Source organism: Ranitomeya imitator, chromosome 2 (assembly GCF_032444005.1).
Source record: "Ranitomeya imitator isolate aRanImi1 chromosome 2, aRanImi1.pri, whole genome shotgun sequence".
NCBI classification, from domain to species: Eukaryota; Metazoa; Chordata; class Amphibia; order Anura; family Dendrobatidae; genus Ranitomeya; species Ranitomeya imitator.
In genome coordinates, this window is record NC_091283.1 from 331880998 (window position 1) to 331894876 (window position 13879).

General features: G+C 42.9%; 1 protein-coding gene across 1 annotated transcript in view; it reads left to right on the forward strand.

The window, feature by feature from the left end:
- The first annotated feature begins 10244 nt into the window (after window positions 1–10244).
- The window catches only part of LOC138663585 (oocyte zinc finger protein XlCOF22-like), a 46343-nt gene continuing 42708 nt past the window's right edge, over window positions 10245–13879 (forward strand). The window contains exon 1 of the mRNA XM_069749841.1: window positions 10245–10300. The gene's annotated coding sequence lies outside the window, so the exon portion shown is untranslated. The remainder of the gene's footprint in view (window positions 10301–13879) is intronic.

Consider the following 13879-nt stretch of genomic DNA (forward strand, 5'->3'; position numbering starts at 1 on the left):
ATAGATCACATCGCACAATAGAAGTCAATGGGTGCGATTAAAAAAAAATTGCATAGCACACGCACCATGCGAGTGTTGTGCAATTTTTAAGCACTGGTGTCCTTTGAAAAGCTGGCAATTCATATGCCGGTACAGTAAAGTCAGACTGACAGGTTAGAATAGAAAAGATAGATTACATATATACACATAGAATAGGTATAATATACAGCATATATATGTCAGTGACACACACATATAATATATATATATATATATATATATATATATATATATATATATATATATATATATATAAAGTCTATATATTTCATAAAAATATTTAGAATTGAGAGTCCTCAGTGGTTGATACCTTTTAATGGCCAACTGGAAAGATGGTAACAAATTGCAAGATTTCGAGACTACACAGGTCTCTTCATCAGGCAAAGACTAAAACAAATTCTGAAGAATCACATATTTATGCACAACATAGAGAAAAAAAAGGGGGAAAGCATGGATAAGACAGGTGACATGAAGCAGAATTATCATGAGCGATAAACAGTTATGTCCATAAATATTGGGCCAGCTCTTAGATAAGGAATGTTTTATTGTCCTTTGATTAGGGTCTCTGTTGTGATGACCCCTCATAGTCTGAGGGGCAAGTTTCTTAGTTGATGTAAAAAGACATAAATCCGTGCGACACATTCATTCCTGCATTAAGGCTGTCAAAGGTCGTCATCAGTTTATATTCCCAGACTCTTCGGTCTCTCTGAGATTTGAAGCTACCTTTTAACACAAGTAATTTCATGTCCATAATGTTATGATTTGGGAGACAAAAATGTATTGCCACAGGTAGATCCATTCTTTTTTCTCTTCTTGTGTGGCGGTGAGAATTCATTCTTGTTCTAAGCTTTTGCCCTGTCTCCCCCACATACAGACCCCCAGTTGGACATTTAGTCCAAATAATTAGGTACACCACATTAGAAGTGATGCAGCTGAAAGTACCTGGTATCTTGTAGTCCTGATGTGAATTGGGGATCTTTATCTTGTCCATGGTCATTATAAATGGACAGGTTTTACATTTTTTCTGATTGCAAGGAAAGGTACCTGCAGCTGTTGGAGAGGACAGGAAGCTCTTGACAATAATGCTTCTTAGATTTGGGGGCTGCCTAAAACACAGCAGTGGGGGGTCTGGAAAAATGGATTGTAAGCGGGCATCTTTTTGCAGTAAAGGTTGTAATTTCCGTGCAGCTCCCTTTAGCACCTCCAGATTTGGATTGTAGGTAACTACTAGAGGTACCTGGTTATTTTCTTCTTTAGCTTTGTAATGTAGCAGGTGATTCCTTGATATTCTGGTGGCTCTTGTAATCTGGTTTTCAATTGTTCTTGGATGGTAGCCCTGATTCAAAAATGTCTTTCTGAGGCGACCAAGGTGCTCATCCCTATCCATTGGGTTGGAACATATACGATTGTATCTGATGGCTTGGCTGTAGACAATAGAGTTTTTTTTGTGTTTTGGATGGAAACTGTCCCATTTAAGGTATGTTGGATGGTTGATTGGCTTCTGATACAGGGATGTCTCTATTTTATTGTTCTGCAGCTTAATGATGGTGTCCAAAAAGTTAATTTCAGTGCAGGAGTAGTTGAGTGTCAAGTGGATGGTAGGATGAAATTGATTAAACTGTTCATGGAACGTCTTTAGCTGTGGCTCAGACTCTGTCCAGATAGTTAAAATATCATCAATGTAGCAGTAGTAGGCCAGAGGCCTGATGGGACCTGAGGACAAAAAGTCACTTTCAAGCTTGGCCATGAAAAGATTTGCATACTGTGGGGCCATTTTACTTCCCATTGCTGTGCCAGTCTCCTGTAGATAGATCTTCTTGTCAAATTCAAAGTAATTGTGGGTGAGGATGAATTTTATAACTTTCACCACAGAATATGCATCAGTCCCTGTGTCACATCCATGGTAGCCAGGATGATTCCTTCTGGTAGAAGACCTATTGCTGATAGTTTATTCAATAGGTCAGTTGTGTCTTGAATGAAGCTGGGTGTATCCTTTACCAGGGGTTTAAGAATACCCTCTACCCATCCAGATACTTGCTCAGTAAAGGTGCCCACCCATGAAATAATTGGTCTTCCTGGGTTTCCAGATTTGTGGATTTTGGGAAGCATGTAGAATGTACCTGTTCTTAGACTTTCTGGTATCAGGTCATTGGCTCTTATGGATTCGTCGGGCAGACAAGATACCAACTTGTTTAGTTCCTTGTAATAATCCTGTGTAGGATCCAACTCCAAATTTTTTGTAGTAGTGTGTGTCCATAAGTTGTCAGTTTGCTTCCCTCATATAGTCTGATGTGTTCATCATGACTATTGCACCTCCCTTGTCAGCAGGTTTGATGATGATATCTTTATTGGTTTTCACAGACTGTATGGCCTTTCTCTCCTGGGCACTAATGTTGGATGCTTGTCTCCTGTTAGTATCTCTGATGGTGGATTTTATCAAATGTCTGAAGGAGTCTATATACTTATCCAAATGAGGGTTGCGTCCAGGTGGAGGTGTCCAGTCTGACCTCTTCTTTGTTGTTAGGATCCCTTTTCCTTCAGTCCAGGTGGGTTCTGAATCTTCTGTATCATTGAAATATTCCCTCAGGCCCAGTCTCCTGAAAATCTGTTCCATATCACTGCAGAGTTCAGTTTTATCCAGGGCCTTAGTAGGACAAAATGAGAGTCCTCTGAATGACACAGTTAGATGCTTTTGTGTCTGGAATGGAGTGGTTGTCCAATTTGTCAGGTTTTGGCTTTGTTTTGTATCTGTATAGAGTCCTGAACTGAGGCACAATCTGTGCAGTTTCTTTTCCTTGTTATGAATTAGATGGGTCCGTAGTTTGTTGTAATGCCTGCAAATTCTTCCTGGAAAACACAGGGACTGATGCATATTCTGTGGTGAAACTTATTGGTTTTTCCTCACACGGTCGATGTGAGTAGAACCTTCTCTGTTCAACCTCAAACCACAGAATAAAAACTGTCTGGCATGGCCGAAGAAGTGGTTCAAAGTGGAGACCAGCTACGCCTTGTAGCCATGCCCAGGGCTTACATTTGGGGTTTGAGATGGGTCCCCCATGTTGCACCAGGAACAGTTAGTGAGAAGGACACCCCGGTACAGGATCTCACAACCTGTTGCACTTAAATTATTGTTTTGTACTTTTAAAATGTTTTGCACTTTCAATATGTTTTGCACTTTCAGAATGTTTTGCATCTTTAAATGTAACATTTCAAAAAAGCACCTTCCATAAAGCGAAAATGAGTTGATGTTACCTGTTTTTGAATGCATTCCACAAAATTTTTGTATGTAGTCATCTGTTTTTGCTTTGTTCCAGCCCGAGATGTGCTGTGTTTAATGGGGGGAGGGGGGTATGTGGCGCCCCTGAAGGTCCAGTCGCCACAGAGGTACTGCATCTCAGACAAGAGGTGTGGTACCCCAACTCTCTGGTAAGTAGGGGACACTGCACAGAACTCTAACACTAGCACCCAACACCAGACCTCTCCGGGCCAGGGAGGGATTAGGTAGAGGGTGTGGGTGGAGAAAGAGGGGAATGGGAGGAGTGAGGAAGTTAGTCAGTCTGTGAGAAGACAGAGAGAAGACCAGACGGGAGAGGGAGTCTGTGAGGTGAAGTGGAACAGAGCAGAGGTGTGGGTCTGCAGCTCCTGTCAGTCTGAAGAGAGAGAGAAAGGAAAGAAGCTCCCAGGAAGAAAGAAGGGGTCCTAGGGGAACGGAAGTGCAGAAGCCTGCATCCAGGCTGACCAGCATCAGGTGGAGGGACTGGGTCGCAGAAAGGGGAACCGGCCCCTGATCTAGTGGAAGAACTACAGGTCTCAACTAGGAACCCGGAGGCTGCCATGTTTGTAAGCGCGACAGACAAGCTCGCACCTACTTTGCTGAAAAGGTAGATATACAGGGTCAAGAGGACAGTAAAGATGTTGCCCGGCAGGACCCGCGACTACCAGCTTGGGACACTGGGTGTGAATAGCAGGGCAGGAGAGGAGGCAGACAGTGCAGTGAGACGGCCAGGAAAGGCATATAAAAAGGAGGTTCTGGACAGGAGCCCCAAGTTACCGGACAGTTTCCTTGACCACTGACCTGGAGGACACAGCACCCTGGCGGGAGAATAACATCTGAACAGTGAGTAAAGTGTGAAGACCGCATCTTGCTGAGTCCTCTCAATTCTTTCCTGCGATGCTTGCCCTTACCCATTATCAGGACTTTACTACACTCCTTTAACCCCTTCATGACCCAGCCTATTTTAACCTTAATGACCTGGCCATTTTTTTGCAATTCTGACCAGTGTCTCTTTATGAGGTAATAACACAAGAATGCTTCAACGGATCCTAGCGATTCTGAGAATGTTTTTTTTGGGACATATTGGGCTTCATGTTAGTAGTAAATTTAGGTCGATAATTTTTGCGTTTACTTGTGAAAAAAAAAACTAATTTTGTGAAAATTTTGAAATTTTCGCAATTTTCAAATTTTGAATTTTTATTCTGTTAAACCAGAGAGTTATGTGACACAAAATAGTTAATAAATAACATTTCCCACATGTCTACTTTAAATCAGCACAATTTTGGAAACAGAATTTTTTTTTGCTAGGAAGTTATAAGGGTTAAAATTTGACCAGCGATTTCTCAATTTTTCAACAAAATTTACATAACCATTTTTTTTAGGGACCACCTCACATTTGAAGTCAGTTTGAGGGGTCTATATGGCTGAAAATACCCAAAAGTGACACCATTCTAAAAACTGCACCCCTCAAGGTGCTCAAAACCACATTCAAGAAGTTTATTAACCCTTTAGGTGTTCCACAGCAGCAGAAAAAACATGGAAGGAAAAAACGAACATTTAACTTTTTAGTCACAAAAATGATCTTTTAGCAACAATTTTTTTATTTTACCAAGGGTAAAAGGAGAAACTGAACCCCAAAAGTTGTTGTCCAATTTGTCTTGAGTACGCCGATACCCCATATGTGGGGGGGGGGAACCACTGTTTGGGCGCACGACAGGGCTCGGAAAGGAAGGAGCGCCATTTGACTTTTTGAATGAAAAATTAGCTCCAATCGCTAGCGGACACCATGTTGTGTTTGTAGAGCCCCTGTGTGCCTAAACATTGGAGCTCCCCCACAAGTGACTCCATTTTGCAAACTAGACCCCCCAAGGAACTTATCTAGATGCATAGTGAACACTTTGAACCCCCAGGTGCTTCACAAATTGATCCGTAAAAATGAAAAACTACTTTTTTTCACAAAAAAATTAATGTAGCCTCATTTTTTTTTATTTTCACATGAGCTACAGGAAAATGGATCATAAAATTTGTTGGGAAATTTCTTCTGAATACACCGATACCTCATATGTGGGGGTAAACCACTGTTTGGGCGCATGGCAGGGCTCGGAAGGGAAGGAGATCCATTTGTATTTTGAATGAAAAATTAGCTCCAATCGTTAGCAGACACCATATAGCGTTTGGAAAGCCCCTGTGTGCCTAAACATTGGAGCTCCCCCACAAGTGACTCCATTTTGGAATCCAGACCCCTCAGGGAACTTATCTGGATGCATAGTGAGACACTTTGAACCTCCAGGTGCTTCACAAATTGATCCGTAAAAATGAAAAAGTACTTTTTTTCACAAAAAATTTCTTTTAGCCTCAATTTTTTTCATTTTCACATGGGCTACAGGATAAAATGGATTGTAAAATGTGTTGGGCAATTTCTCCTGAATACACTGATACCTCATATGTGTGGGTAAACCACTGTTTGGGCGCACAGCAGGGCTTGGAAGGGAAGGAACGCCATTTGACTTTTTGAATGAATAATTAGCTCCAATCGTTAGCGGACACCATGTCGTGTTTGGAGAGCCCCTGTGTGCCTAAACATTAGAGCTCCCCCACAAGTGGCCCCATTTTGGAAACTAGACCTCCCAATGAACTAAACTAGATGTGCGGTGAGCACTTTGAACCCCCAAGTGCTTCACAGAAGTTTATAACGCAGAGCCGTGAAAATAAAAAAAATTTCTTTCCTCAAAAATTATTTTTTAGCCCGCAATTTTTTATTTTCACAAGGGTAACAGGAGAAATTGGACCCCAAAAGTTGTTGTCCAGTTTGTCCTGAGTACGCTGATACCCCATATGTGGGAGGAACCACTGTTTGGGCACATGTCGGGGCTCGGAAGGGAAGTAGTGACGTTTTGAAATGCAGACTTTGATGGAATGGTCTGTGGGCGTCACGTTGCGTTTGCAGAACCCCTGATGTGCCTAAACAGTAGAAACCCACCTCAAGTGACCCCAATTTGGAAACTAGACCCCCAAGGAACTTATCTAGATGTGTGGTGAGCACTTTGAACCCCCAAGTGCTTCACAGAAGTTTATAACGTAGAGCCGTGAAAATAAAAAAATCTTTTTTTCCTCAAAAATGATTTTTTTAGTCCGCTATTTTTTATTTTCACAAGGGTAACAGGAGAAATTGGACCTCAAAAGTTGTTGTCCAGTTTGTCCTGAGTACGTTGATACCCCATATGTGGGGGTAAACTCCTTTTTGGGCACACGTCGGAGCTCGGAAAGGAAGTAGTCACGTTTTGAAATGCAGACTTTGATGGAATGGTCTGCAGGCGTTACGTTGCGTTTGCAGAGCCCCTGATGTGCCTAAATAGAAGAAACCCCCTACAAGTGACCCCATTTTGGAAACTAGACCCCCCAAGGACCTTATCTAGATGTATGGTGAGCACTTTGAACTCCCAAGTGCTTCACAGAAGTTTATAACGCAGAGCCGTGAAAATAAAAAATCATTTTTCTTTCCTCAAAAAAATTATTTTTAGCCCTCAATTTTTTATTTTTACAAGGGTAAAAAGACAAATTGGACCCCAACTGTTGTTGTCCAGTTTGTCCTGAGTACACTGATACCCCATATGAGGGGGTAAACCATTCTTTGGGCACACGTCAGGGCTCAGAAGGGAAGTAGTGACGTTTTGAAATGCAGACTTTGATGGAATGGTCTGCGGGCGTCACGTTGCAATTGCTGAGTCCCTGATGTGCCTAAACAGTAGAAACCCACCACAAGTGACCACATTTTGGAACTTATCTAGATGTGTGGTGAGCACTTTGAACCCCCTAGTGCTTCACTGAAGTTTATAACGTAAGCCGTGAAAATAAAAAATCTTTTTTTTTTCCTCAAAAATGATTTTTTAGTCCACTATGTTTTATTTTCACAAGGGTAACAGGAGAAATTGAACCCCAAAATTTGTTGTCCAGTTTGTCCTGAGTACGCTGATACCCCATATATGGGGGTAAACCACTGTTTAGGCGCACGTCGGGGCTCGGAAGGGAGGGAGCTCCATTTTACTTTTTGAACGCCCGTGTGCCGACTGGGTACCACACACACCGTGCAGGAGACAGCGCTACAGTTAAGCGCTGTCCCCTGCATCTGGTGCTGAAGCCGCCATTCATTTCTTCTCTCCAGCAGCGTTCGCTGGAAAGAAGGAATGAATAATTAAAATACTTACCCAGCTCCCTCGGCGCTTGCATCCTCTCCACGATGCAGCTCTTCCTGTATGAGCGGTCACGTGGTGCCGCTTATTACAGTAATCAATATGCGGCTCCACCCCTATGAGAGGTGGAGCCGCATATTCATCACTGTAATGTGCGGCACCATGTGACCGCTCATACAGGACAAGCAGCGACGCGGAGAGGATGCAAGCGCCGAGGGAGCTGGGTAAGTATTTTAATGCCAGCGGGCGGACGCACAGGGGGTGGGAGGGGGCAGATTACCGGCAACTTTATTTTAAAAACAAAAATAAATTAAAAAAAAGATTATTCATTCCTTCTTTCCAGCGAATGCTGCTGGAGAAAAGAAATGAATGGGGCTTCAGCACCACACGCGGGGGGGACAGCGCTTACACACACACGGACTGCACACGGACAACATCCGTGTGCGGTACGTGTTTTACACGTGTAAATACGTGTAATACGTGCGCTCCCACGAACACTGACATGTCTCCGTGTTTTCCAAACGGACACATGGTCCGTGAAAACACGCTGACATGTGCAGAGACACATTGATTTTAATGCGTCTACGTGAGTCAGTGTCTCCGGTACATCAGGAAACTGTCACCTCACGTACCGGAGCCACTGACGTGTGAAACCGGCCTCAGAGAGGTATTCACACTAGACACGTAGGTTCCCAGCAGTTTTAAGACTGCTTTATTGTTGGCTGCTGGGCATGCATTAATTGGTCAAATTATGTGCTACGCATCTCAATTTTTTCAATTTGGTGGGAGTAGTAGTCCCATCAGCCGATACCAGTGAACGGAGGTAAACTTTTTACTTACAGTCACAGGTGCGGGCTCACCCTGTCATTTTCATGAGAGCAGTGGCTCTCTGACCACCGCTGGTCAGAGAGCCACTGCTCTCATGAAAATGACAGGGTGAGCCCGCACCTGATTTAACTGCCGATCAGAGGCAGTGTTTGCTGCGCTGTCATGTACATGACAGCATGGCCAATACCGGATGTTCAGGCCCCCTATTCAAGTGAAAGGGTTCAGGGTTCGGGTATTGTTTTTAACTGTTCGGTCGAACCCTGAGCATCCAGGGGTTCGCCCATCACAACTCAGGAGAAATTGCAAAACCAATTTTGAGGTTCATTTTCTCTTGTTAACCCTGTAAAAAAATTGGGGGCCAAAAAGATTATTTTTGATGGGAAAAAATGTGATTTTTTTTTTATTTTCATTGCACAACGTTATGAACGTCTATGAAACACCTGGGGGGTTAAGGTGCTCACTATACATCTAGATAAGATCCTTGAGAGGTCTAGTTTCCAAAATGGGGTGACTTGAGGGAATTTCCACTCTATGGGCACTTCAAGGGCTCTCCAAACGCGACACGGTGTCTGCTAATGATTCCAGCAATTTTTTTTGGATTCAAAAAGTAAAATAGTGCTCCTTCCATTCCGAGGCCTGCCGTGCGCCCAAACAGTAGTTTTCCTCAACATATGGGGTATCAGCGTGCTCAGGAGAAAATGCACAACAAATTTTGCAGTTTGTTTTCTCCTGGTACCCTTGTTAAAATAAAAAAAATGGTGTCTAATGTAAAATTTTTGTGAAAAAAAGTTAAATGTTCATTTTTTTTCCTTACTTGTTCCACTTATTCCTGCGAAACACCTGAAGGGTTAATAAACTTGTTGAATGTGGTTTTGAGAACCTTGAGGGGTGCAGTTTTTAGAATGGTGTCACTTTTGGGTATTTTCTGTCATATAGACCCCTCATAGTCATTTCAAATATGATGTGGTCCCTAAGAAAATGCTTTTGTAAATTTTTTGGTAAAAGTAATAGAATTTGCTGCTCAACTTTTAACCCTTATAACTCCCTAACAAAAAAAAAATATGTTTCCAAAATTGTGCTGATGTAAAGTAGACATGTGGGAAATGTTATTTATTAACTATTTTGTGTGACATATTGCTCTGATTTAATCTGCATAAGGCTGTGTGCACATGTTGCTGATTTTTCACGTTTTTTTCGCGATAAAAACGCTATAAAACCACAAAAAAAGCATACAATATGCATCCCATCATTTTGAATGAATTCTGCATGTTTTGTGCACATGATGCATTTTTTTCCATGAAAAAAACGCATCGCGGTAAAAAACGCAGCATGTTCATTAATTTTGCGGATTTCCCTTTATAAAATGCATTGGGAAATGTCCGTAAAAAAAGCATTAAAAACGCATCAAAAACATGGCAAAAACGCGCAAAAAACGCATGCAGATTTCTTGCAGAAAATTTCAGGTTTTTCTCAAGAATTTTCTGCAAGATATCCTGAACGTGGGCACATAGCCTCAAAGTGAAAAATTTGATAATTTCAACATTTTCTAAATTTTTATCAACTTTCTGATTTTTTCACAAATAAACACAAGTCATATCAAAGAAATGTTACCACTATAATAGAATACAATAAGTCAAGAGAAATATGCCGCCATATAGTAGACGTCCGGTAACCGGTGATAATTCCCTCATGTGTGGGGTCTATTTGTCTCCAGAGAAATCACACGTTACATTCCACATATAACACTGTGCAGAAAAGGCGGCGCGGGGTAATTGTGCCAGTAGTGAGGGGAAATAATGGCGGATATGTCACTGACTGAGGAGAAGTTTCCATGTAGAGTCTTCACTGTGGATATCATTCACTGAGGCCCCTGACCATGTGACCCCTGACTCCTCCCCTCCTGTGACCTCATCACAGGTCCTGTGCGCACAGAGCAGCCATATATGTGGTGGCGGCTCTGCAGGTGGAGGTAGGTGCTGGAGATTCCCCATCAGTGGGGGACATTAACCCCTTGAGTACTGAGACTCTTCTGGTGTTGTTGCCACTTTATAAGAATCATTGCGTTTTTGTTCTGTTTCCTGTAATAGATACATAGGACCCAACTATGGAGGACAGGAAGTGAGGGAACGGATTGTGATTGCCCCCACACAGTGTAATGCGCCTTATGTAGTATGTATCATGCCCCCCCACAGTACCGCCATCACCCACCACACACAGTATAACGTTCCTACAGTCAGGGCTGCTACTAGGAATTTCAGGGCCCCATACTGGAAATACCTTGAGGCTCTGTCCAGGCTCCATTCCTCGAACTGTCCACAAATCCACTGCTCTCTCATGAAAAAACTCCACTTCTCACCAATCACACATTGACAGTTCCCATAACCAGATCACACATATAACCGGCAGCTTTTGTTTTGGCAAAAATACTTTTTAAGTTGCCACCACGACAAGGTAGACTCTTTTGGCCGGGCCCTACTCTACTCTAACCTATTAACCATTTGTTAAATTGACCAATATAATTTTGGTATATTTTTATATTTCAATTTTTTAACCCTTTTCTGCCATTGGACGTACTATTCCGTCCATGTGGGGTGGGCCCTACTTCCCAAGGACGGAATAGTACATCCAGAGCGATCAGCCGCGCTCACAGGGGGAGCGCGGCCGGGTGTCAGCTGACTATCGCAGCTGACATCCGGCACTATGTGCCAGGAGCAGTCAAGGACCGCCCCTGGCACATTAACCCCGGCACACTGCGATCAAACATGATCGCAGTGTTCCGGCGGTATAGGGAAGCATCGCGCAGGGAGGGGGCTCCCTGCGTGCTTCCCTGAGACCCTCGGAGCAACGCGATGTGATCGCGTTGCTCCGAGGGTCTCTTACCTCCTCCTCCCTGCAGGCCCTGATCCAAAATGGCCACGGGGCTGCATCCGGGTCCTGCAGGGAGTACTTCCGGGTCCAGAGCAGGCGCCGGGAAGCCTCCAGGAGTGCACATCAGATTGCTGATCTGACACAGTGCACAGCAAAGTGTCAGATCAGCAATCTGTCACTTTACTGTGATGCCCCCCTGGGGCAAAGTAGAAAAGTAAAAAAAAAAAATTTACATGTGTAAAAAAAATAAAAATAAATTCCTAAATAAATAATAATAAAAAAAACTATGTTGTTCCAATAAATACATTCCTTTATCTAAATAAAAAAAAACAATAAAAGTACACATATTTAGTATCGCCGCTTCCGTAACGACCCGACTTATAAAACTGTCCCACTAGTTACCCCCTTCAGTGAACACCGTAAAAAAAAACAAAAAAAAACAACGCTTTATTATTATACAGCCGAACAAAAAGTGGAATAACACATGATCAAAAAGACGGATATAAATAACCATGGTACCGCTGAAAATGTCATCTTGTTTAACAATGATAAATGTAAGGTTATACACATGGGAAGAGGGAATCAATATCACCATTACACACTGAACGGGAAACCACTGGGTAAATCTGACAGGGAGAAGGACTTGGGGATCCTAGTTAATGATAAACTTACCTGGAGCAGCCAGTGCCAGGCAGCAGCTGCCAAGGCAAACAGGATCATGGGGTGCATTAAAAGAGGTCTGGATACACATGATGAGAGCATTATACTGCCTCTGTACAAATCCCTAGTTAGACCGCACATGGAGTACTGTGTCCAGTTTTGGGCACCGGTGCTCAGGAAGGATATAATGGAACTAGAGAGAGTACAAAGGAGGGCAACAAAATTAATAAAGGGGATGGGAGAACTACAATACCCAGATAGATTAGCGAAATTAGGATTATTTAGTCTAGAAAAAAGACGACTGAGGGGCGATCTAATAACCATGTATAAGTATATAAGGGGACAATACAAATATCTCGCTGAGGATCTGTTTATACCAAGGAAGGTGACGGGCACAAGGGGGCATTCTTTGCGTCTGGAGGAGAGAAGGTTTTTCCACCAACATAGAAGAGGATTCTTTACTGTTAGGGCAGTGAGAATCTGGAATTGCTTGCCTGAGGAGGTGGTGATGGCGAACTCAGTCGAGGGGTTCAAGAGAGGCCTGGATGTCTTCCTGGAGCAGAACAATATTGTATCATACAATTATTAGGTTCTGTAGAAGGACGTAGATCTGGGTATTTATTATGATGGAATATAGGCTGAACTGGATGGACAAATGTCTTTTTTCGGCCTTACTAACTATGTTACTATGTTACTATGTTACTATGTCCCGCAGAAACCGAGCCACCATACAGCATCATCAGCAAAAAAATAAAAAAGTTATAGTACTCAGAATAAAGCAAAAATAATTATTTTTTCTATAAAATAGTTTTTATCGTATAAAAGCGCCAAAACATAAAAAAAGATATAAATGAGGTATCGCTGTAATCGTACTGACCTGAAGAATAAAACTGCTTTATAGATTTCAGTAGAAATCAAAGAAAAAGGAAAGTGACACTCACCCTGGTGTTGCTGTGATTCAATGTCTTTTATTCATATCACAAAAAGACAGGCATAATGCAGAGAGGCGGCTGGCGTGAGATGCGGTGCGGGGAGGAGGAAAGGACGGCGGCCGTTTCGCGCGTGTGCGCTTCCACGGGTCCAGGTGGACAATTAAAAACGTCATATCCTATATAGGGAGCTAGACGACTTAAGGCCCCTTCACACTTAGCGACGCTGCAGCGATACAGACAACGATCCGGATCGCTGCAGCGTCGCTGTTTGGTCGCTGGAGAGCTGTCACACAGACCGCTCTCCAGCGACCAACGATGCCGGTAACCAGGGTAAACATCGGGTAACTAAGCGCAGGGCCGCGCTTAGTAACCCGATGTTTACCCTGGTTACCATGCTAAAAGTAAAAAAAAACAAACACTACATACTTACCTAACGCTGTCTGTCCTCCAGCGCTGCGCTCTGCCTCTCTGCTCTCCTCCTGTACTGGCTGTGAGCCGGAAAGCAGAGCGGTGACGTCACCGCTCTGCTTTCCGGCTCACAGCCAGTACAGGAGGAGTGCAGAGCACAGCGCTGGAGGACAGACAGCGGTAGGTAAGTATCTAGTGTTTGTTTTTTTTTTCTTTTAGCATGGTAACCAGGGTAAACGTCGGGTTACTAAGCGCGGCCCTGCGCTTAGTTACCCGATGTTTACCCTGGTTACCAGTGAAGACATCGCTGGATCGGTGTCACACACGCCGATCCAGCGATGTCAGCAGGAGTCCAGCGACGAAATAAAGTTCTGGACTTTATTCAGCGACCAACGATCTCCCAGCAGGGGCCTGATCGTTGGTCGCTGTCACACATAACGATTTAATTAACGATATCGTTGCTACGTCACAAAAAGCAACGATATCGTTAACAATATCGTTATGTGTGAAGGTACCTTTAATGTGAACAATTAAAAAAACCACATTGGTTATAAGTATCAAAGCACAATAATAAGCACTGTATAGAATACCAAATATAGTTTCACATATTTTAAACATATTTGTTCGATGAATATAGAAACTTTACAAAAAAATAGTCATGTCTAATTTGTCATTATGTC